Below are 22,046 nucleotides of genomic sequence, written 5' to 3' on the forward strand. Positions count from 1 at the left end.
CGGTACCGCTGGCAGTTGCCACTAAAGGGCTAGGAGCTCCGCCTTAACCACTGCAGAACCCAGGCAGTTAGGTCTGTGCTGAGAATCTCGATGAGTCCACTGTGCTGAGGAGGAGGGGGGTCTGGGTGAGGGGAGTGCCTGGAAATCAAAGGCTCATTTCTTGCCTTCCCCAAACAAGTCCCTGGGTGACCCAAGACCAAAGTTTTCACCTCATGCGATGTTCCCTGTTGTTTAGAAAACCTCACTGTTGTTATCCTGGGTTCAGAGGTCCTTCTACTCACCAACTCAGATGTTCAGCTCTTCCAGAGCTCAGAAGCTGTGTGTGCTAGTGGCCATCTTGGCTCCGCCCCCTGAGAATTTCTAAAAGGGTCCCTGATACTGACTGAATCAATGGCTGTTATGGTCTGCATCTGGAAAACTCATATAAAACATTTCTCTAACAAACATGGTTGTGTCCCTTTCCCTAGTTTATCAGGTATCTTCAGGACTGGCTGCAATGTCCTTCTCTGTGGTCTAGCAAGGTTGCTTCTCCCTCTGGGGATGGGGAGAGGTCAAAGAGCCAGCCATTGAGTTCATGTCAGAAATAGTCTCTGTTCCCCTTAGTCTCTGTACCTACTTGGATACTGAGCTACCATGGGCTTCATATGAGCAGGAGTTCTAGGTCATATCCATACATGGTCTTTGGTTGGAGATATAGTCTCCTAAAAGACCCTGGAGGTCGGGTGGGATTGGGAGGGAATGAGGGAGTGGGCTACACCTGGGATAGAATGTTAATAAAATCTAATATTAAAAAAATAAAAAATCAAATCATTAGGATATATATATATAAACACACATATATGTATACATAAGCATATATATACATGTATACACACATGTATATGTATATACATCTATGTGCACACACACAATAGTAGTCAGAGAATGGGCACATGGAAACATCTTGAGGAAGGGTGGTTAGGAGAAGCTAGGGAAGGAAGAGAGATGGGAAAGAGATGTAATTCTGTGTCAATTAAAGACAAAAAAAAGCAAACCATTAATTGTAGATGTTTGATAATGCCTAACACTATTTTCCTTAAGAGTTATTCTAAGGAATTTAATGGCTTAAATATTTGAGTTACTCTGGTACATTGTATAAAGTTTCAAAATATATTCTATTAAAAAGAAAAAAAAAACATGGTTGTGCTTTTTTTTTCTATTATTGTCTGATGAAGTAACTTCTGAATGATCCAAACCTACTTGTGATAACTTTTCTGTTTATCAAAGGGCATATCTTTGCAGACAGTAATAAATGTAAGATCGATTTCAAAATGGACCCAATGGAGTGAGATATGTTACTCTTTTTTTCAAATTTTTGTAATTTATATTTCTAATTTGCCTGGATTTTTAATTTACTGTTTTATTAATTAAACTTTATTCACTTGGTATCCCAGCTGTTGCCCCCTCCCTCATCCCATCCCAATCCCATACTCCTTCCCTCATCTCCTCCCATTCCCTAGTCCACTGATAGGGGAGGTCCTCCTTCCCTTCCCCCTGACCCTAGCCTATTAGGTCTGTTCAGGACTGTCTGCATTGTCTTTCTCAGTGGCTTGGTAAGGCTGTTCCCCGCTGAGTGGGAGGTGATCAAAGAGCCAGTAACTGAGTTCATGTTAGAGACAGTCACTGTTCCCATTAAGAGGGCACCCACTTTGACACTGAGCTGCCATGGGCTATATCTGTGCAGGATTTCTAGGTTATCTCCATGGACAGCCATTGGTTGGAGTATCAGTCTCAGAAACCACCCCTTTGCCCAGATATTTTAGCTCTCTTGCTCTCCTTGTGCTTTCCAGGTCTTTCATTTCAACCTTCTTTCATAAGATTCCCTGCACTCTGTCCAAAGTTTTGCTGAGTCTCAGCATTTGCCTTAATACTCTGCTGGGTAGAGTGTTTCAGAGTCTCTCTGTGGAAGGCTCTTGTCCTATTTCCTGTTTTCTCCCTCTTCCAATGTCCATCTTGTTTGTCTTTCTGAATGAGGATTGATCATCTTACCCAGGGTCCTCATTCTTGCTTAACTTCTTTAGGTGTACAGATTTTAGTTTATTTATCCTATATCATATGTCTAATATCCATGTATAAGGGAGGATATACTATGTGTGTCTTTCTGTTTCTGGTATACATCACTCAGGATGATCTTCTCTCGTTCCCACCATTTGCATGCAATTTTCATGATTTCCTTGTTTTTAATTGCTGAGTAGTATTCCGTTGTGTAAATGTACCACAGTTTTCTGTATCCATTCCTCAGATGAGGGATATCTGGGTTCTTTCCAGCTTTTGATTATTACAAATAAAGCTTCTGCCAACATGGTTGAGCAAATGTCCTTGTTGTATACTTGAGCATTTTTTGGGTATATGCCTAGGAGTGGTATAATTGGATCTTGAGGTAGCATTAATCCTAATTGTCTGAGAAAGCACCAGATTGATTTAACAAGTGGTTGTACCATTTCATATTCCTACCAGCAATGGAAGAGGGTTCTCCTTTTTCAGCATCCTCTCCAGCATGTATCATGACTTGAGTTTTTGATCTTAGCCATTCTGATAGGTATAAGGTGAAATCTCAGGGTCGTTTTGCATTACATTTATCTTATGACTAAGGACGTTGAACATTTCTTTAAGTGTTTCTCTGCAATTCGATATTTCTCTATTGGGAACCCTCTGTTTAGCTCTGTACCTCATTTTTCTTAAATTGGATTACTTGATTTGTTGCTTTTTAAATTCTTGAGTTCTTTATATATTCTGGATTTTCAATCCCGCTGTCAGTTATAGGGTTGATGAAGATCCTTTCTTAGTCTATAGGCTGTCATTTTGTTTTGATGACAGTGTCCTTTGCTTTACAGAACCTTTTCACTTTTATGAGGTCCCTTTTATTGAGTTTTGATCTTAGATCATGAGCTGTTAGTGTTCTCTTCAGGAAGCTGTCTCTTGGGCCAATGAATTCGAGGTTCTTCCCCACTTTTTCTTCTAACAGGTTAAGTGTATCTGATTTTAGTATGAAGTCTTTGATCTGCTTGGACTCTTCGATTGTACAGGGTGATAAATATGGATCTGTTTGTATTTTTCTACATGTAGACATCCAGTTAGACCAGCGCCATTTTTTGAAGATGCTTTTTCCAGTGTATGGTTTTGGGTCTTTGAGGAATTAGTATAACCGAGAGGGGACAGGGAGCCCCACAAGGACCAAATATATGTGAGCACAGGGGTCTTCTGTGAGACTGTTTATCCAACCAAGGACCCATGCATGGATATAAGCTACAACCACTGCTCAGTCATAGCCTATGCTAGCTCAGTTTCCAAGTGGGTTTCCTAGTAAGGGGGGCAAGAATTGTTTCTGACATGAACTCATGAGCTTCCCCTCCCCCCTTAGGGAGGAGCAGCCTGCTAGGCCACAAATAATGACATTTCAACCATCCTGAAGATAGCTGATAAACTAGGGCCAGATGGAAGGAGGGGAGGACACCCCCTCTCAGTGGACTCGGAAGGGGGCAGGGAGGAGATGAGGGAGGGAGGAGAGGATTGGGAGGGAAAGAGGGAGAGGGCTATAGCTTGAATACAAGTGAATGTATAAAATTATTTAAAAAAAAAGAAAAATATCAAGTATTTTTAGGTGTGTGGGTGTATTTTTGGTGCTTCTATTCAATTCCATTGATCCTCCAGTCTGTTTCTTTGCCACTATGATTGCTGTTTTTATTACTGTTGCTCTCTAGTATAGCTTGAGATTAGGGATGGCAATACCTCCAGATGATCTGGTGTACAGGAGTGTTTTGGCAATTCTGGGTTTTTGTTTTTCCATATGAATTTGAGAAATGTCATTTCATGTTGTGTTAAGACCTGTGTTGATATTTTGATGGGAATTGCATGGAATCTGTAGATTGCTTTGGGCAGGATGGCCATTTTCACTTTATTAATCCTACTGATCCATGAGCATAGGAGATCTTTCCATCTTCTGAAAATTTCAATTTCTTTCTTCAGAGACTAGAAGATTTTGTAAAACAGATCTTTCACTTGCTTGGTTAAAGTCATACCAAGGTACTTTATGTTATTAGTGGCTATTATGAAGGTTGTAGTTTCCCTAATTTCTTTCTCAGCCCTTTGGTCTTACCTATACAAGTGGGCTACTGATATTTTTGAGTTAATTTTGTATCCAGCTATTTTGCTGAACGTGTTTGTCAGCTGAAGGAGTTCTCTGGTTGAATTTCTGGGGTCACTCATATATACTATCGTATCATCTGCAAATAGTGATGCTTTGACTTTTTTCCTTTCCAATTTAAATCCCTTTGGTCTCCTTTAATTGTCTTATTGCTCTAGCAAGGACTTCAAGAACTATGTAACGGGGATATGGAGAGAGTAGACAGCCTTAACTTTTAACTGATTTTAGTGGGATTGATTTAAGTTTCTCTCCATTTAGTTTGATGTTGACTATAGTCTTGACTGTAGATTGTTTTACTATGTTTACATATGTGCCTTGTGTCCCTGATCTCTCCAAAACTTTAAATATGAATGGGTATTACATTTTGTCAAATGCTTTTTCGGCATCTATGGAGATGATCATGTGATTTTTCGCCTGAAGTTTGTTTATATGGTGGGTTACATTGATGGATTTCCATATATTTAACCACCCTGCATATCTGGAATGAAGTCTACCTGGTAATGTTGGATGATATCTTTTATGTGTCCTTGGATTTTGGTTTGTAAGTATTTTATTGAATATTTTTGAATCAATGTTTATAAGCGAGATATGTCTGAAGTTCCCTTTTTTTGTTGGGTCTTTGTGTGGTTTAGTTTTCAAGGTGACTGTGACTTCATAGAGTGAGTATGGTAATGTTCCTTCTCTTTACTTTGTGGAATAGTTTGAAGAGAATTAGAGTTAGCTCTTCTTTGAAGGTCTGCTAGAATTCTGTGTTGAAACCATCTGGCCCTGAGCTTTTTTGGGAAGGGAGACTGTTAATGACTGCATCTATTTTCTTTGGAGATATAGGACTATTTAATCTATTTACTTGATCTTGGTTTAGCTTTGGTAGATGTATGTACTCTATCATGAAAATTGTCCATTTAATTTAGATTTTAAAATTTTGTGCCATATAGGCTTTTGAACTAAGACCTAATGATTGTTTCGATTTCCTCAGTGTCTGTTGTTATGTCCCCCTTTTGATTTCTGATTTTGTTGATTTGAATAATTTCTCTATGCAGTTTATTTAGCTTGGCTAAGGGTTTGTCTATCTTGTTAATTTTTTCAAAGAACCAGCTCTTAGTCTCATTGACTCTTTCAGTTATTTTGTTTGTTTCTAATTTATTGATTTCAGGTCTGTGATTGATTATTTCCAATGGTCTACTCCTTTTGGGTGGGTCCATTTTTTTTCTAGGGATTTTAAGTGTGCCACTAAGTTGCCTGTATGAGATCCCTCAAACTTCTTTCTGGAAGCAGTGAGAACTATGAATTTTCCTTTTATCACTGTTTCCACTGTGTTTGGGTAAGTGGTATCTTCATTTTCATTGAATTTTAGGAAGTCTCTAGTTTCTTTTTTCATTTCTTCCCTGACCAAGCTGTCATTGTGTAGAGAGTTATTTAGTTTCCATTTGCTTTTTCTTTTTTCTGTTGTTGTTGATGTCTAGTTTTATGTCATGGTGGTCTGATAGGATACAAGGGATTATTTCGATCTTCTTGTAACTGTTGAGGCTTGCTTTGTGCCTGACTATACATATGGTCAGTTTTTGAGAGGGTTCGTGAGGTGCTGAGAAGAAGGCATACTCCTTTGAATTTGGCTGAAAAGTTCTGTAGACATTTATTAGTTCCATTTGATTTGATACCTTTGAAAGTGTCATTATTTTCCTATTTAGCTTCTGTCTAGATTGTCCCTTTGTGAGAGTAGAGTGTTGTAGTTGCCCACTAAGAAGATGTTGGAATCAATGTGTGATTCAAGCTTTAATAATGTTTCATTTACAAATGCAGGTCCTCTTGTATTTGGCCTATATGTGTTCCATATTGTGATGTCTTCCTTGTGGATTTTTCCTTTGATCAGAATGAAGTATCCCTCCTCATCTTTTTGATTAATTTTGGTTGAAAGTCTATTTTATTAGATATTAAGATAGCTACCCCAGCTTATGTTCTGGGTCCATTTACATGAAAAACAATTTTCTAATCCTTTACTCTGAGTTAGTATTTATGTTTGTTGCAGAGGTGTGTTTCTTAGATGCAGAAATGTTGGATCCCATTTCTATAACCATTCTGTTAGTCTGTGTCTGTTTTTTTTTTTTTTTTGAGAGTTGAGTTCATTGATAGATAATAGTGACCAAGAAATGTTAGTTCCTTTTATTGTGGAGTTGGTGGTGTTACTGTGTTTCATTGCTTGTTTTCTTTTAATTTTTTGATGTGAAGTTATCTATATCCTATGTTTTCATGGGTGTAGTTTTTGTTGGATTGGAGTTTTCCTTCTAGTATCTTCTGTAGGACTGGGTTGCTGTGTAGATATTGTTTAAGTTTATTTTTTTTCATATAATATTTTGTTTTCTCCATCTATGTTGATTGAAAGCTTTGCAGGTTAAAATGTTATGCTCAGGATGCGAGGCTAAGCACTGCACTCAGGGTCAGCAACTTTGGACCCAGAGAAGAGCATGTCTGATTGCATGCGGGTTGATGCCCCAGGTCCCGCCTCTGAGAAAAAGGTATCAGACGGGTCTGATGCTCTTTGGGTGGATGACACCTAAATGAACATCGGTACAAAGTCCCAATTTATTTCTAATATCAGAGATCAGACCTCTACTCTTTCCTGATGCGTCTAAAACAAAAAGGGGGAACTGTAGAGAGCTGCGGAATGCTATGCCTTAAAGATGGAGCTGGTTTCTGCCTTCCACCTTCCCGATGGTGAGTGCTCTCTGTCATGAACAATTCCACATTTGGCTAAGGCTGAGGATCTGGCTTGCTTCCATGTATGTGGACCTATCTGCATTGCCCACGTGGCATGCCTGGGTTGGCCACCCAGAGGCTATTTAAGCTGTGGGCTGGCTTTCCCCAGGGCCCGAGGATTGTTCAAGGTTCCTGAATAAACTGCATTGAAAAAAAAAAAAAAAAAAAAAAAAGAAAGCTTTGCAGGTTATATTAGTATGGGTTGGCATCTGTGGTTTCTGAAAGTCTGCATGATATCTGCTAAAGCCCTTCCGGCTTTCATAGTTTCTGTTGAGAAGTGTGGTGTGATTCAGAGAGTTCTACCTTTATATGTTAGTTGGCCTTTTTCCCTTGTTGCTTTTAATATTTTTCTTTGTTCTGTAGATTTAGTGTTTTGACTATGATATAATGTGAGGAATTTCTTTTCTGGTCTAGTCTATTTTGTGTTCTGTAGGCCTCTTGTATATTAATGGACATCTTTTTCTTTAAGTGTAGAAATTTTTCTTCCATGATTTTCTTGAAAATATTTTCTGGACCTTGGAGCCTTGTATCTTCTTTTTCGTCTATTTCTATTCTTAGATTTCGTCTTTACATGGTTTCCCTGTTTTCTTGCATGCTTTCTGTTTGAAACTCTTCTGATTTTACTTTTTCTTTGAGAGAAGTATCAATTTCTGCAATTGTATCTTCAGCGCCAGAGATTCTCTCTTCCATCTCTTGTATTCTGTTAATAATGCTTACCTCTTTGGTTCCTGATCTTTTCTCTAAGTTCTCCAGCTCCAGCGTTTTCTTTGTTTGTATTTTCTTTATTAATTCTGATTATTTTTTCATGTGTTGCATCATGTCCTTCATCTGTTTGAATTCCTGTCTTTCCATGATGGCATCTACTTTTTCATTCATTTCCTCTTTATGTGCCTTTATTTGTGTGGCTATATTTGTCTGTATTTCTTTGAGAGTTTTGTTAGTTTCCTCTTTTTATGCCTCTAATAACTCAAGCATAGCTTTACTATCATTTTCCTGTGTTTTCAATTAAAAAATGTCCATTGATTTTGGGGATTGCTGGTGAAGCCATGATGTCCTGATTTTTATTGGATGTGTTCTATGCCTGCTTCTAGCCATCTGATGCTCCTTTGCCTTCATTGTTAGTTCCCGGCGTCTGTTGTTCATGCTGGATCCATCTGTTTCTGGAGTCTGGAGTGTTCTTCTGGAAGATGAGAGAGGTCCACCTGTTTGACAGTGGATGTTGGTGTTTCAGCTGTAGTAAGGGAGGATGGTTGCAGGCCTGTGTGCATAAGTGGTCATGTATGTGGTAATGTGCCTTGAAAGACAGGGTGTTAGAACATGTAGATGCCTGGAGGGGTGGAGCTTAAGCACAAGAGTGGGTGCTGGTGCTGTTTGCTGGCAGAATGTGCATGAGCAGGTGCCCTGAATAGCTCTGTGGCCTACAGTCCTATTGTACTGTCCTCCTGGTATTCAGATCTGTCTCGGCTCCAGGAATTGTTTGCCTGGACTCCACTAGTAGACCCACAGTGGCCTCAATGTTGAGAACACTGTCCCTAGAATCCCTATGTTGCCCAGAGTGGGGGTGTGGGTGGGAGGGATCCGTATCTGGCTGTTAAAGTAGAGGGTCCCTGGATCCTGGGCTCTGCACTCACTCATTTGAAGGTGTACTTACTTACCTGCAGGTCTAATCAGAATGCACACAGGTTTTCCCTGTTCTCTACTCTCAGATTAGTGCTCACACAGGCAAATGAGAGTGTAGGAGATCAGTCAGCTCAGTGGTGTTCACTGTTTGGCCACAGGGCAGGGAGACCCATTCTTGGAGCTGGAGCCTCTGATGTCTCAGTCATGAGCACAGAGGATCCTGCTTGGGGTAGCTGCCTCTGCGATCTCATTCAGGAGCACAGAGACTCCTTCTTGGGATATCTGTAACCTTGCTGCAGCCACAGACCTGGGAGGCCTGTACTGCAAGTGCCTCTGCTTTCTCAGTCCCTGAGCATGGAGGATCCATGGGTGACCACTGCACCTCTGCTGAGCAGGGAGGCCCATGTTTTAGGAGAGCAAAAGTGTAAAGGGGATTAATATTTGCCACTCTCAGTGCCCGGAGCCATCCACAGGTGAATTGGATCCAAACTGTCTGAGGTCACAGGTTGTCCCCTTTCACTCAGGAAACCTCAATGTAGATGGTTTGGCTTCAGTTGCCCATCCACTCAACAATTTCAGAGTTTCAGATCCTGTGCCTCTCAGATAAGGTGTGTGGTGGTTGCCACCATCGTGGACTCCCGATAAATTACTCTTTGACAGAGAGCTTGGAGTATTTTGTAATACTGATTCTCTCTTTTTGTAATATTACTGCAAGTTCACTAACTTTATTAATTAGCCCTAAGCCAGAAAAGTACACTGACAGAGGCTGAAGATGGGAGTAACTTCATTCCTAAAGATTACACAGATCTAGGATTTCTTGTTTCTTGTATCATCCTAGAAGATATTCCTTCTTAAATATTTCATATCCAAATGCTTATAAGGAGTTTATGCATATTGATTGGCAGACTGGAAATCGTATAACATTTTCTCCCTTGGAAATTTCTTTTTTAAATTAATTAATTAATTTTAAAATTAATTACAGTTTATTCACTTTGTATCCCAGCTGTAACCCCCTACCTTGTCCCCTCCCAATCCCATCCTCCTTCCCTCATTTCCTTCCATGCCCTTCCCCAAGTCCACTGATAGGGGAGGTCCTCCTCCCATTCCCTATGATCATAGTCTATCAGATCTCATCATGACTGGCTGCATTGTCTGCCTCTGTGGCCTGGTAAGGCTGTTTTCTAAGCCTGGGAAGAGTGGGATAAATGAATACACTCAGGCAGAATAAGAGAAAGGCATCTGTGCCACCACTTCTCCTAGGCTTATTATGGACCCCTTTATTAACCCTACCTAAGAATTTTCATTTCATGGATGAAATAACACTGGAAAACTTAATTAAAGGGACAGTTCCCTAAGTAGGATATATATTTGCTCGTTGGATTTCAGGTTTTTCATATTCAGCATTTATTAGAGAGTGATACCCATTTGAGTAGTATACAATAAAGCATGTTTTAAAATTTATTGTTTTACATTGAATTTGAAAAGCTTAAAACAAAGTTAGTAAACTCTAATTAATATAAAAAATAAAAATTTGGAAGAAAAGAGAAAAGCTTAAAATTAATATCCTTGCTTTTTTATTCAGTTTACATTAAAAATATCATCAGAAATAAGTTAGTCCTTGCTATAGACTGTTAAAGCTTAGGAAACACCATATTTCCACATCATACCTGTGTAATTAAAGTACTGCCACTGAGAGTTCCTTGTCACAGACATTGTGAAAGTGTAGTGTGCCTCAGTACTGCCGAAATTCAGCTGTCAGGAAGTTGAAAGATAATCTCTCACTTTCCCCACATTTCTCTTGATTTATAGAGCAACATAACTGATAGAACTATAGCTTTCTCACCTTATATTTCTCTTCCTATTGACTAGTTTGTTACATGATCAAAGCCTTGCCTAGCTGTCAACTGACCTCTTAATTCAGATATGCTTATTGAAGGTTTTGCCTCTGTGATTCCCAAAATAGCTGTATAAGAAGCTCAAGGTTGCAACAACTCTCCTATTCAGGACTATAGAGAATCACTCTAAATCCTATTTAGGAGGCAAGAAAGACCACTCTATTGTACCTTTAGTAGAACCAGAATTGACAATACCCACTGCGCATTTCTGTCAATGACTGGATAAACAAATACAATGCATTATTTTTAATCAATCAGCTAATTGTGTAAACATGTTCATCCCCGTGTAAGTATAAAAAATTTCCATAGATTTTGGCACTTGAAGTATTATTAATGAAAAATAGGTCCAACCAATATTTGTTTGCAATCCAATATTAATTTAAAGGGCTTGCAATGGCCTTTCTCATTGATGTCGAGTACCCTGCATAACACATTTATCTTACTCTGATATGTCAGGTGACCATATTCTTTTTTCTCTTGCCTTATGATTTTCTAATTAGGGTGCTTGTTCTGCATGTGGAGCTGCTATTGTTGGCAAAAGAGAAGTGGCTAATTGCTTTTCATCAAAATGTCAGAAAGATGGTATAAGGTCAGAGTACTTTTGTCAATTTCTTAGTCCCTGGAAGGATCAATAGATTTCTGTGATAGATCACTCACCTGCCAGTGTTTTCTTCGGGGAAAAAATACAATATCTATTTTGAACAAGTACAAAACCATACTTCTTTTTTTTTTATCATAGGAGTTGATAAAGAGAGCATATGACTGACTGTTCGGCTTCTGACACCTAAGTATACAGGTAATATAATCTACATTTTAAAAGGCTCAGTAGGAAAGTAAGTTTTTACATCTTTACTTCTTCTCTTATAAGCTATCACATTTCTCATTTCAGAAACTAAAACAAATCAATACCCACATTGCAGAGACACAAAGAGCTCTTAAGGTTATTAACTGTTATTTCATATCCAACTACTGTAATATGTCATCTGGATTGTGGCTTTGCACAGCATGGCTGGGTTATTTGCTTGAGGTCGTGGGACAGGGACAGTAAGAGAAATCAGATGGGCTGATCCTTTCTGTAGGCCTGTCAATGGTTGAAATACTTATCTCTTTGCTATTGTAGATTTGTGTCCGTTATTTCTGGTGCACTAGTCAGGGTTGCTCTCAGAAAACTAGAGTATGGCTTCAAGTCTTATCTACCTGTCTGCTACAAAATATAATGATGGTACGTTTTCAAAACCAGCCAGAGAATCTCCATTCAGACCACTTTTATGGAGTCTTTTTTTTTTAATTTTTTAAAATTTTTAAAAATTTATTGATTTTCATTAATTACAGTTTATTGACTTTTTATCCCCCCATAAGGCCCTCCCTCCTCCCCTCCCAGTCCTATCCTCCCTCCCCCTTCTTCACGCATGCCCCTCCCAAAGTCCACTGATAGGGGAGGTCCTCCTCTCCTTCCTTCTGATCTTAGTCTATCAGATCACATCAGGAGTGGCTGCATTGTCATCTTCTGTGGCTTGATAAGGCTGCTCTCCCCTCAGGGGGAGGTGATCAAAGAACACCAATTATGGAGTCTTACATAACATCCTCTAACATCAGCACAAGTATCTCATTGCCTTTGCTGTACAACAGACTAAATGATGGCGTCAATGATCCTAGTTTTCACTGTGCAATCAGTGAGAGATTATTATACAAAGCAGGTACGCAAAAGGCTAAAACTCTCCCAACCAACTTAGAGTTCTACATACCACTATATTAATATGTGTTTAAAATAGTAGCCAAATGAAGTTATGAGATAAGAAAACTGACTTTAACTAAAGAGCCATCACTAATGTTGAGTAGGTCATTTAATATATGCCCAACCTTATATATTCCCAATGAATTATTGGAAATGAACTTTAATGTATTTATTACTGTTATTTCTTAACCATTTTAGTGTTAGTATTATATTAATATTATCTCAGTTATTCTTCAAAATACCTTTAAGGAGAAATTAGCATCCATCATTGCATCGCAAATAGAAAAATAGAGATTGAAGCGTGCAAGGTGAATTTTCCAGATTCACATAGCTGAGGAGTGAGGCCCAACACTGGCCATTGAAAATCATGTTTTTTATTTGGTTTTATGTATGTTTTTAAGAATTCCATATATGATAACTATATTACATCATGTCCACCACTTTTTTCTCCCTCAAAATCCTCTAATAACCCCCATTACTTCTCAAATTCATGACCTGCAGTTTCACTGGGTCCCAATAAGCCAATAATGTCTTAATGTAGGTAAAGGGCATAGAGATAAATCATAGAGATGGCTTTACGTAAAATATTTATTTTGTTATATGAATGCATATATTACACCTTTGGTTTTGCTTTTGACTAAAAAGTCATAAGACATTTGCTACTTTTATGGATCCTTTATGTTCAATTTTTCAATCCTCTTTTTGGAATTACTGAGCCACTTATAAATACTCTTAAGCAATGGCACTGATTATTCCAAAACAAAGAGTACCTCATCCTTATAGGACTGTCAGTTAGTGGCAGAGGAGACTAGCACTTTCCAAACAGAGGTGCTGAACTTGGCCTTAATTGTTTCCAAATTAATAATCCAAAGCCAAAAATTAGCTTTCAGTTCCTATTCTCCTGCCCTGACTAGGCTTTTTATATGTAGCAGGCATTGTTTGTTAACTATGCAAATGGAAATGGAAGCATAGAGACATGTAGACTGTCACCCTCCTTTCACTGGTAAGAATTTCTTTCAAAGAATACAAACTTTCTTCTGCAACCTCACCAGAGTCCTGAAACATAACAAAATTTTCCTGACATTTACAGCATCAATTCTGTCCTTCTGCATGTCAGGAAACAGCAATGGGGTTCAGCTTTCATGGTGTCAGAATAAATAACTGTGGTCAGTGTAGCTCTTATCCAATTTAACTCATCACCTAAAACGTTCAACATGTTGTCAGGATCCACAACTCACAGTTATCATTAATTTATTTCCTTGAAATTAGTCTCATGTCTGAGGAAGGAAAAGAATTTTCAAAGCAGTTGTCAACATACGATTTATTGCCTGACAGCTTTGTTCACACCATTCCCTCAGCATAGGAAGGTTTATTCATACATCAAGACTCAGCTCAAAGACAAATTCTTTACAAAATCATCCCTAATGCTCTTAGGGAAAAATAATCATGCAACTTTCAGTAACCAAAGCTCCTCGGTTGTTATTTTGGATGAATAGCATTTTATTAGGTATATGTTGTAAATCATTTTATGTGTCATGTCTTATCTTACTGATAGACCTTTTCCTGGCTTACCATAGCAAGTGAATATGCATACAGATTCTCCTCCTCCTCCTCCTCCTCCATCTTCCTCTCTCTCTCTCTCTCTCTTTCTCTGTATGTTCTTGTGTAAGCAGATACATAGTCTATGAGGACAGTTCAGGTATCAGTTCAGGTACTACTACTACTAGACTTCCCCCTGTTAGAGAGGTATGCCCTGTTCCTGGAGCTTATCAACTAGACTGGGCTGGCTTGGCAGCAAGCCTATGAGACCTGCCTTTCTCCAACTCCCCAGCATTGGGATGAAATCTGCACTACCACACTGGTCTATGTGGGTGATGGGAATGAAGATCAGATTTCTTGTGCTTGTAAGTTAAAAACTTTATTGACCTAATATCTTCTCAGAACCAATACTGATGTTCTTTTTTTTTATTTTTCTTCTTTTAACTTTTTTATTTTTTATTAATTACACTTTATTCATTTTGTATCCCCCCATAAGCCCCTCCCTCCTCCCCTCCCGATCCCACCTTCCCTCCCCTTTCTGCATGCCCCTCCCCAAGTCCACTGATACGGGAGGTTCTCCTCTCCTTCTTTCTGATCTTAGTCTATCAGTTTTCATCAAAAGTGGCTGCATTGTCCTCTTCTGTGGCCTGGTAAGGCTGCTCCCCCCTCAGGAGGAGGTGATCAAAGAGCAGGCCAATCAGATTATGTCAGAGTCAGTCCCTCTTCCCATTACTATGTAACCCACTTGGACACTGAACTGCCATGGGCTACATCTGTGCAGGGCTTCTAGGTTATCTCCATGAATAGTCCTTGGTTGGAGTATGAGTCTCTGGGAAGTTCCCTGTGTTCGAATTTTCTTGTTCTCTTGCTCTCCTTGTGGAGTTCCTGTCCTCTCCAGCTCTTACTATTTCCTACTTTCTTACATAAAACAACCACTCTGGAAATCAATCTGGCACTTTCTCAGACAACTAGGAATAGCGCTTCTTCAAGATCCAGCCATACCACTCCTAGGCATATATCCAAAAGAGGCTCAAGTACACAAAAAGGACATTTGCTCAACCATGTTTGTAGCAGCTTTATTTGTAATAGCCAGAAGCTGGAAACAACCCAGATGCCCCTCAACTGAAGAATGGATGTAGAAATTGTGGTACATCTATACAATGGAGTATTACTCAGCAATGAAAAAATAAGGAAATCATGAAATTTGCAGGTAAATGGTGGGACCTGGAAAAGGTCATCCTGAGTGAGTTGTCCCAGAAGCAGAAAGACACACACGGTATATACTCACTCATATAGACATACAACATAGGACAAACCCAATAAAATCTGTGCATCTAAAGAAACTAAGCACGAGAGAGTACCCTAACTAAAATGCTCAATCTCCATCCTGAAAGGCAAAGAGGATGGACACCAGAAGAAGAAAACAGGAAACAACCTAGGAACCTGCCACAGAGGGCCTACCAGATGCTGAGCCTGATGGCCAACTGTTGCGCAGAGTGAATACTGATGTTCTTAACTAGAAAGCATTCATAAAATAGCTTAGACTACATTCTATTTCAAAGCCAGCTGAACTCCAGCAGACTGGCTGAGCTAGATACTCCTAGAACACTCCACATTTGTTCCAGGTATTTTCGTTTTATCCCTAGGAAATCCAGCCCTTGAATGTCTTACAGAACCTGCACAAATATCATATCTGGCCTTATCAGCTTCATTTTTTTTTTTCTACTGCTTTCCACGACTTGAACTGATCTGGTTTGCTTGCTTTTGTTGGTTAAGATTTTTGATTCCTCCCTCCAAAAGGTAATCTACATATCAATATCACTGTATTTCCATGACTTAGCCTGATCTTAGCACATAACAATTTGAAGAACCAACCAGTATTTATTTTGTTTTTGTCGACTGATTTGTTTTTAATGACTGAGTTGAAGTTTTATGTAGATTGGAATTTGACTAGTTTTTCCTTCGATTTAATTTTTTTCCATAGGATCCAGAGCAAACTGCTTTGTACCTAGTATATAATCCATAATTGTACATGGCTTCACTATTAAAATAACTAGTTATTATTACTTAGATAACAGAAACTACTTACAAATTTCTAACTCACCTAAGTCACTCAGGAATGAGGAAACCATTTAATGTTGTTCTGTTTAAAGAGGCAGAATTTCTTGTATTTTTTTTTGTCTCCACACAATAAGTACCCACTACTCATCATGCTCTTCTGCCTGACGATCACAGAAATTGACCAACCTTTCAAAGACATGCAATTAAAGACAGAAAAAGAGACAGAAATTATCCCACAATTTAACAATAATGTTATCTAGATCATGAGAACTTATCTGTGAAACCAAAATGTTTGAAGCAAAATAAATTAATCATTGTATAAATCTTTATAAATCACTATTCCCCAAAATGTAGCTCAATCAGTTAAATTATTTTCCAAAATGGTAAAGTTTACATTATTCACACAGATTGAACGATTTTTAAAAATATGAAAAGTAATTGCATCAACAGACTATAAATTATCTTTAAAATTAAAACAATATAAAAAATCAGAACTATGTAATAAAGAGAAATTGTGATAGATAACTTATATTGATTGGAGTAGTTAAAAATCACAAACATTCTGTATTGCTTGGAGCAAAGAAAAATATTTGCAGTAGATGGTCATCATTAAGAAACCAACAAGAGGGGACTTCAAGATGGTGGATACCACTGTGCATTGTTTCTGAAGGGCAGAGGATCCAAAACTCCAAAATCAGTGAGTGGATGGGCAGCTGAAGCCAGATCATTGACTTTGAGGCTTCTTGGGCTAGAGGGGACAATCAGCTTGGACAGATTGGATCCAGGACCCCTCCCACCCCTTGTATGTCTCCACTTCTGAGAGTGGTGAACTATCCACTCCCTGCACTCTCTACTGAACCTTTTCTGGCTCTTGTGGCAGGGGTGGTGGTTGCAGGAGTGGCAGGAAGTGCATAACCCCAGGTATGGGGCATCGCTAATGACCAAACAGGGGACCCAAAACTGAGAGTACAAAACTGTGAGCTCTCTGAGCTAACCACATTCCCCTTTCCAAAAACACCTGCTAGTGAGTTCATGGGCTCTGCACTTTCCACACAAACCTGAGAGTGAGTGCTTCTATGAGAGTTCATACAGACCCCCAGATCCGGGGACCCTCTATACTAGCAGCCAGACATCAGATCCCTCCCACCCACACACGCACTGTAGGCAACATAGGGAACTCTGGGACAGTTTTATCAACAATGAAGAAAGACCCTGTTCTGTGGATCTTACAGGGGCGTCCAAGCAAACAATTCCTGGAGCCAAGATGGTGGAGCCCAGACAGATCTGAGTGCTTGGAGGATAATATTTTAACAGGGCTGTGGGCCACTGAGCCATTCAGGGCATCTGCGCACATGCAGTGAGCCAGCACCTTACCTACACCACAACCTACACCTAAGCCCCTCCCTCACACTCCACCCTTCTAGATAGGCACACTTCAACGCACACTTCTGCACTTGTGCACACAGGCTTGCAACCTTCTACCCTTAACTGCATCTGAAACACCAACACCCACTCTCAAACCTGTGGAGCTCTCTCATTTTCCTGAAGAATACTCCAGACTGCAGAAACAGACAAATTCAGTCTGTAGTACAAGCTCCAGGAACAAACAGCAAAGTCCATGGACCAACTACCAGATGGCTGGAGTCAGGCATAAGAATACAGGCAACAAAAACCAGGACATCGTGGCTTCACCAGAATCTCCAAAATTCAGCATATATATATATATATATATATATATATATATATGCTGATTTTTGCAATATATATATATTGCAGCTGAAACACAAAAAAATTATCTTAAATCTATAATTATGTAGTTATTTGAGGCACATGAAGAGAAAATGAAGAAAATGAACAAAGAAAATGGAAGCATATATAGAGGTACATAAAGAGGAAATAAAAAATAGAGGCTATCATGGAAAGACAGGAATCCACATTCAAACAGATGAAGGAAATGGTGCAACATATGAACATGGAATTAGAATCAATAAAGAAAACACAAACAGAAAAAACTCTGGAGCTGGAGAACTTAGAGAAGAGATCAGGAGCCACAAGGTAAGCATCACCAACAGAATATAAAAGATAGAAGAAAGAATCTCTGGTGCAGAAGATACAATTGGAGAAATTGATACATCTTTCAAAGAAAAAATAAAATTGGAAAAGTTACAAACACAAAACATCCAAGAAATCCAGGATGCCATGAAAGACTAAATCTAAGAATAATATTAAAAAACAAAAAGGAAATAAATGAACATTGTGTACATGACAGAGTGAGGACTCCACTGCAAATACAGGCAAGAATAGCAGTACATTGTCATCTTCTGTGGCCTGGTAAGGCTGCTCCCCGCCTCAGGGGGAGGTGATCAAAGAGCAGGCCAATCAGATTATGTTAGAGGCACAATACAGACACTTCTGATGAGACCTGATAGACTAAGATCAGAAAGAAAGAGAGGAGGACCTCCCCTATCAGTGGACTTGGGGAGGGGCATGCATGCAGAAATGGGAAGGAGGTTGGGATCGGGAGGGGAGGAAGGAGGGGCTTATGGGGGGGATACAAAATGAATAAAGTGTAATTAATAAAAGTTAAATAAAAATTAAAAAAAAGAATAGCAGAACATACTAGAGGTAATAAGATCCCTCTGTGAAGATGAGAAAGCAAGTACCTTGCTAGAAATTGCAGAAGTATATAAGATCCAATCACAACACCAGTGCAGCTGTCTTACAGCTGTATCTGAATTCCCAGGGACCTTCTTCTGAAAGTACAAGTTAATACAGAAGGAAATAAAGTAGTGGTATATTTTAACAGCAAAGCCAATAACTTCTAAAGGTTATAATTTTTATATTTAAATATCAAATGAATACTACTTGAAAAGAGTTGATAATTTAAAAGTTTTTAAGCAAGGAAGTTGAAGGAAAAGTGCACACAGGAGGCTAAGGGGAATGTTTTTGTGTGTCCATAGTCTATGTTGATTGCTCTGTATTTTATTTATGTCCAATTATTCTAAGATGCTCTCTAGGATAAAGATATCTGAGAAAAGCTGTAATCACTTTTCTTTCTCAAGGAAGCATTTTAATGGAAGAGAGCAATAAACATACTGTTTGATGTCCTTTGTTCTTAATACACCTGTTATGTTACTGTGTTTGTTACTTCCTTTAAAATACAATTCACTGTATAACATAGATGATCATTTTACTTTTTTCAGTATTCAGTAATTTTATTGCATTGATCTATAAACTTTTTTAATTATCACATACAATTGCTTCATTTAAGGGACATCGAAAATCCATTTTTCCTTCATGAAATTTCCTATCTCTTGAAACTTCAAGTTCTCCCTCTATTAACATGTATGGTATTTAAACTATGTTATAGTCATTTAGCAATAATATTATGTATTCTATTATTTATTATTTTATATTAACTTAAAAGTAGAGGAGGCATGGGAGGATTATGATGGAGAGTAGACAGAGGAAGTTATATTTCAGTTAAAATGTGAACTTAGAGAGGGGCATGGGAGGAGATGCGGAAGGGAGGGTAGAATTGGGAGGGAATGAGGGAGAGGGCTAGAGATGGGATACAAAGCAAATAAAATGTAATTAATGTAAAAAATAAAAATTTGGGCTGGAGAAGTGGCTTAGAGATTAAGAGCATTGACTGCTCTTCCAGAGGTCCTGAGTTCAATTCCCAGCAACCACATGGTGGCACACAACCATCTATAATGTGATCATCCCTCTTCTGGCATGCATCTGTCCATGCAGATAGAGCACTCGTAAATACTAAATAAATAAATATTTTTAAAAAAGAAAAAAATAATTAAAAAAGAGAATAAAAATATTTTAGGGTGAGGCTTTCTGAATGAGAGGGAACATCATACGAGGTCAGACCTTGAGTCTTGGGTCCCCCAAGGACTTTTTGGGGAAGAAGAGAAATGGGTGTTTGATCCCCCTGCACTCCCCTTTTTTTGGCCTTCCTCTTCCTTGGCACAGCCAGCTCACAGAGATTCTCTGTTCAGAACAAACTTCCTGGGGACTGCAGTGGCAGAAGTGGGGCTCCTTGTCCCTTGCCCGTGATGCCAACTGTACCTGCTTTCAGAGTCCCAGACCTGTGGTGCCATCCTCCCTGTGTCCCAGGTCTGCGAGTAGTCTTACTGTGGGGAGCAGTGACTCCAGCGGCCTGCTTTGATATTTAAATCTTGGTGGAGAGGTGGCTTTTAGGAGGCCTTTACTAATGGCAGAGGAGAACTTGCAAATGCATCTCCTTTTGTTTGTGACAGCAGGTGAGATAGCTTGTGAGGATCACACCGCTTCCTCAGGCTCCTTGTGCAAATTAACTTATTGTTCTGAGATGTTTTACTGGCTTAAAGTAACTCCTCACAAAATAAAGTGGTCAGAAGGCTGTAGGCAGAGGAGGAGGCAGAGATTTGAGACTTGCTGCTTTCTGCAGCAGCCTGCCTTTTGCTGTGGCTGTCGAGTCTGGACCTTTAAAAAGTTTCATGTGTGCTGTGTGTTTATTTTATTAATTTTAATCCTCACTCCCAACTCAAGAACCATTCGACTCTGCCCGGCTGGCTCCAGCATCTTACCAGCTCCACATGGTCTCCCAGCCACTGACTGTAGGGCCCACCCAAACCCAGGGCCCACCCAAACCCTTGGTGGCAGATAGTAGGCTGTCTAGCCACCAAAGTCTAGCAGACCTGCCAAACAAACTAAGCACAACAGGCCTCCCAGGTTGGAAAACTCCAATTCAGCAAAGACAACTATACCCAAGAAAGCATAGGATAAAGATAATTTCCCAACAAAAATTAAAAGAAAACAAGGAATGAATCTCAGTAAGACCACCATCTCCACAATAAAAGAAACTAATGTTCATTGGTCACTGTTATCTATCAACATCAATGGACTCAACTCTCCAATAAAGAGACATAGACTAACAGACTGGGTATGGAAACAGGATCCAACATTCTGCTGCATCCAAGAAGTGCACCTCTGCAACTAAGATAAACACTACCTCAGAGTAAAGGGCTAGAAAGCACTTTTTCAAGCAAATGGACCAAGAAAAACAAGCTGGAGTAGCCATCCAAATACCTAAAAAAATAGACTTTCAACCAAAATTAATCAAAAAAGATGAGGAGGGGCACTACATTCTCATCAAAGGAAAATTCCACCAAGAGGACATTACAGTTCTGAACATCTATGCCCCCAATACAAGAGCGCCTATATTCTTAAATAAAACATTATTAAAACTTAAATTATACATCGATCTCAACATCTTAATAGTGGGAGACTTCAACATCCCACTCTCACCAGGCACAGATCATCCAGACAGAAGCCAAATAGGGAAATAAAGGCACTTACAGAGGCCCTAACTCACATGGGCCTAATAGATGTCTATAGAACTTTTCACCAAAACTCAAAAGAGTATATATTCTTTTTAGCACCTTATGGAACTTTCTTCAAAATAGACCATATAGTTGATCACAAAGCAAGCCTAAACAGACACAAGAAGATTGAAATAATCTCCTGTATTCTATCTGACCACCGTGGATTAAGGTGGACCTCAACAACAATGGAATTAGCAAAAAGCCTACACGCACATGGAAACTGAACTACTTGCTACTCAATGACAGCTGGGTTAAGAAAGAAATAAAGAAACACATTAAGGACTTCCTAGAATTCAATGAAATTAAAGGTACAATGTACCCTAATTTATGGGACATGATGAAAGCATGAGAGGCCAAAGGATAAGCAGCGATTGTTACCACTATGTAGAGTAGGCGCGGTATAGCAGTTAGTAAGTTCCCTGAGGGGAGAGCTACCTCGCTGCATTCTTTCCCCACCCACTAGAGATACAGTTGGTAGGGAAACTGGACCCTCCCCCTAGGGAGGGACACCTGGTCATTAATAGTCTGGGAACCTTCCTATAGCCAATCAATTCAAAATGTAACACCTTGACCAATAGATGCTTGCCAGGCAGGAATTGCCCCTGCCTTGGGCATGCTGGGCTGGACCAGAATCTATAAATCACCCCACTAACCTGGGCGCGGGGCGCTCAGCTCCCATGGCTTCGGCTGTGGGGCTGTATAGGTCCGAGCTGCAGCTTGTAATTTACAATAAAAAAGACCCTCATGTGTTTTGCAATGGAGTCGATTCCTGGAGATCTTTTGGGGGTTCGCGAACTGGGTATAACAAGCAGTGCTCACAGAAAAATTTATAGCACTAAGTGCCTGCAAGAAGAAATTTGTAACATCACATACAAGCAACT

Source organism: Meriones unguiculatus, chromosome 1 (assembly GCF_030254825.1).
Source record: "Meriones unguiculatus strain TT.TT164.6M chromosome 1, Bangor_MerUng_6.1, whole genome shotgun sequence".
Classification (NCBI taxonomy): domain Eukaryota; kingdom Metazoa; phylum Chordata; class Mammalia; order Rodentia; family Muridae; genus Meriones; species Meriones unguiculatus.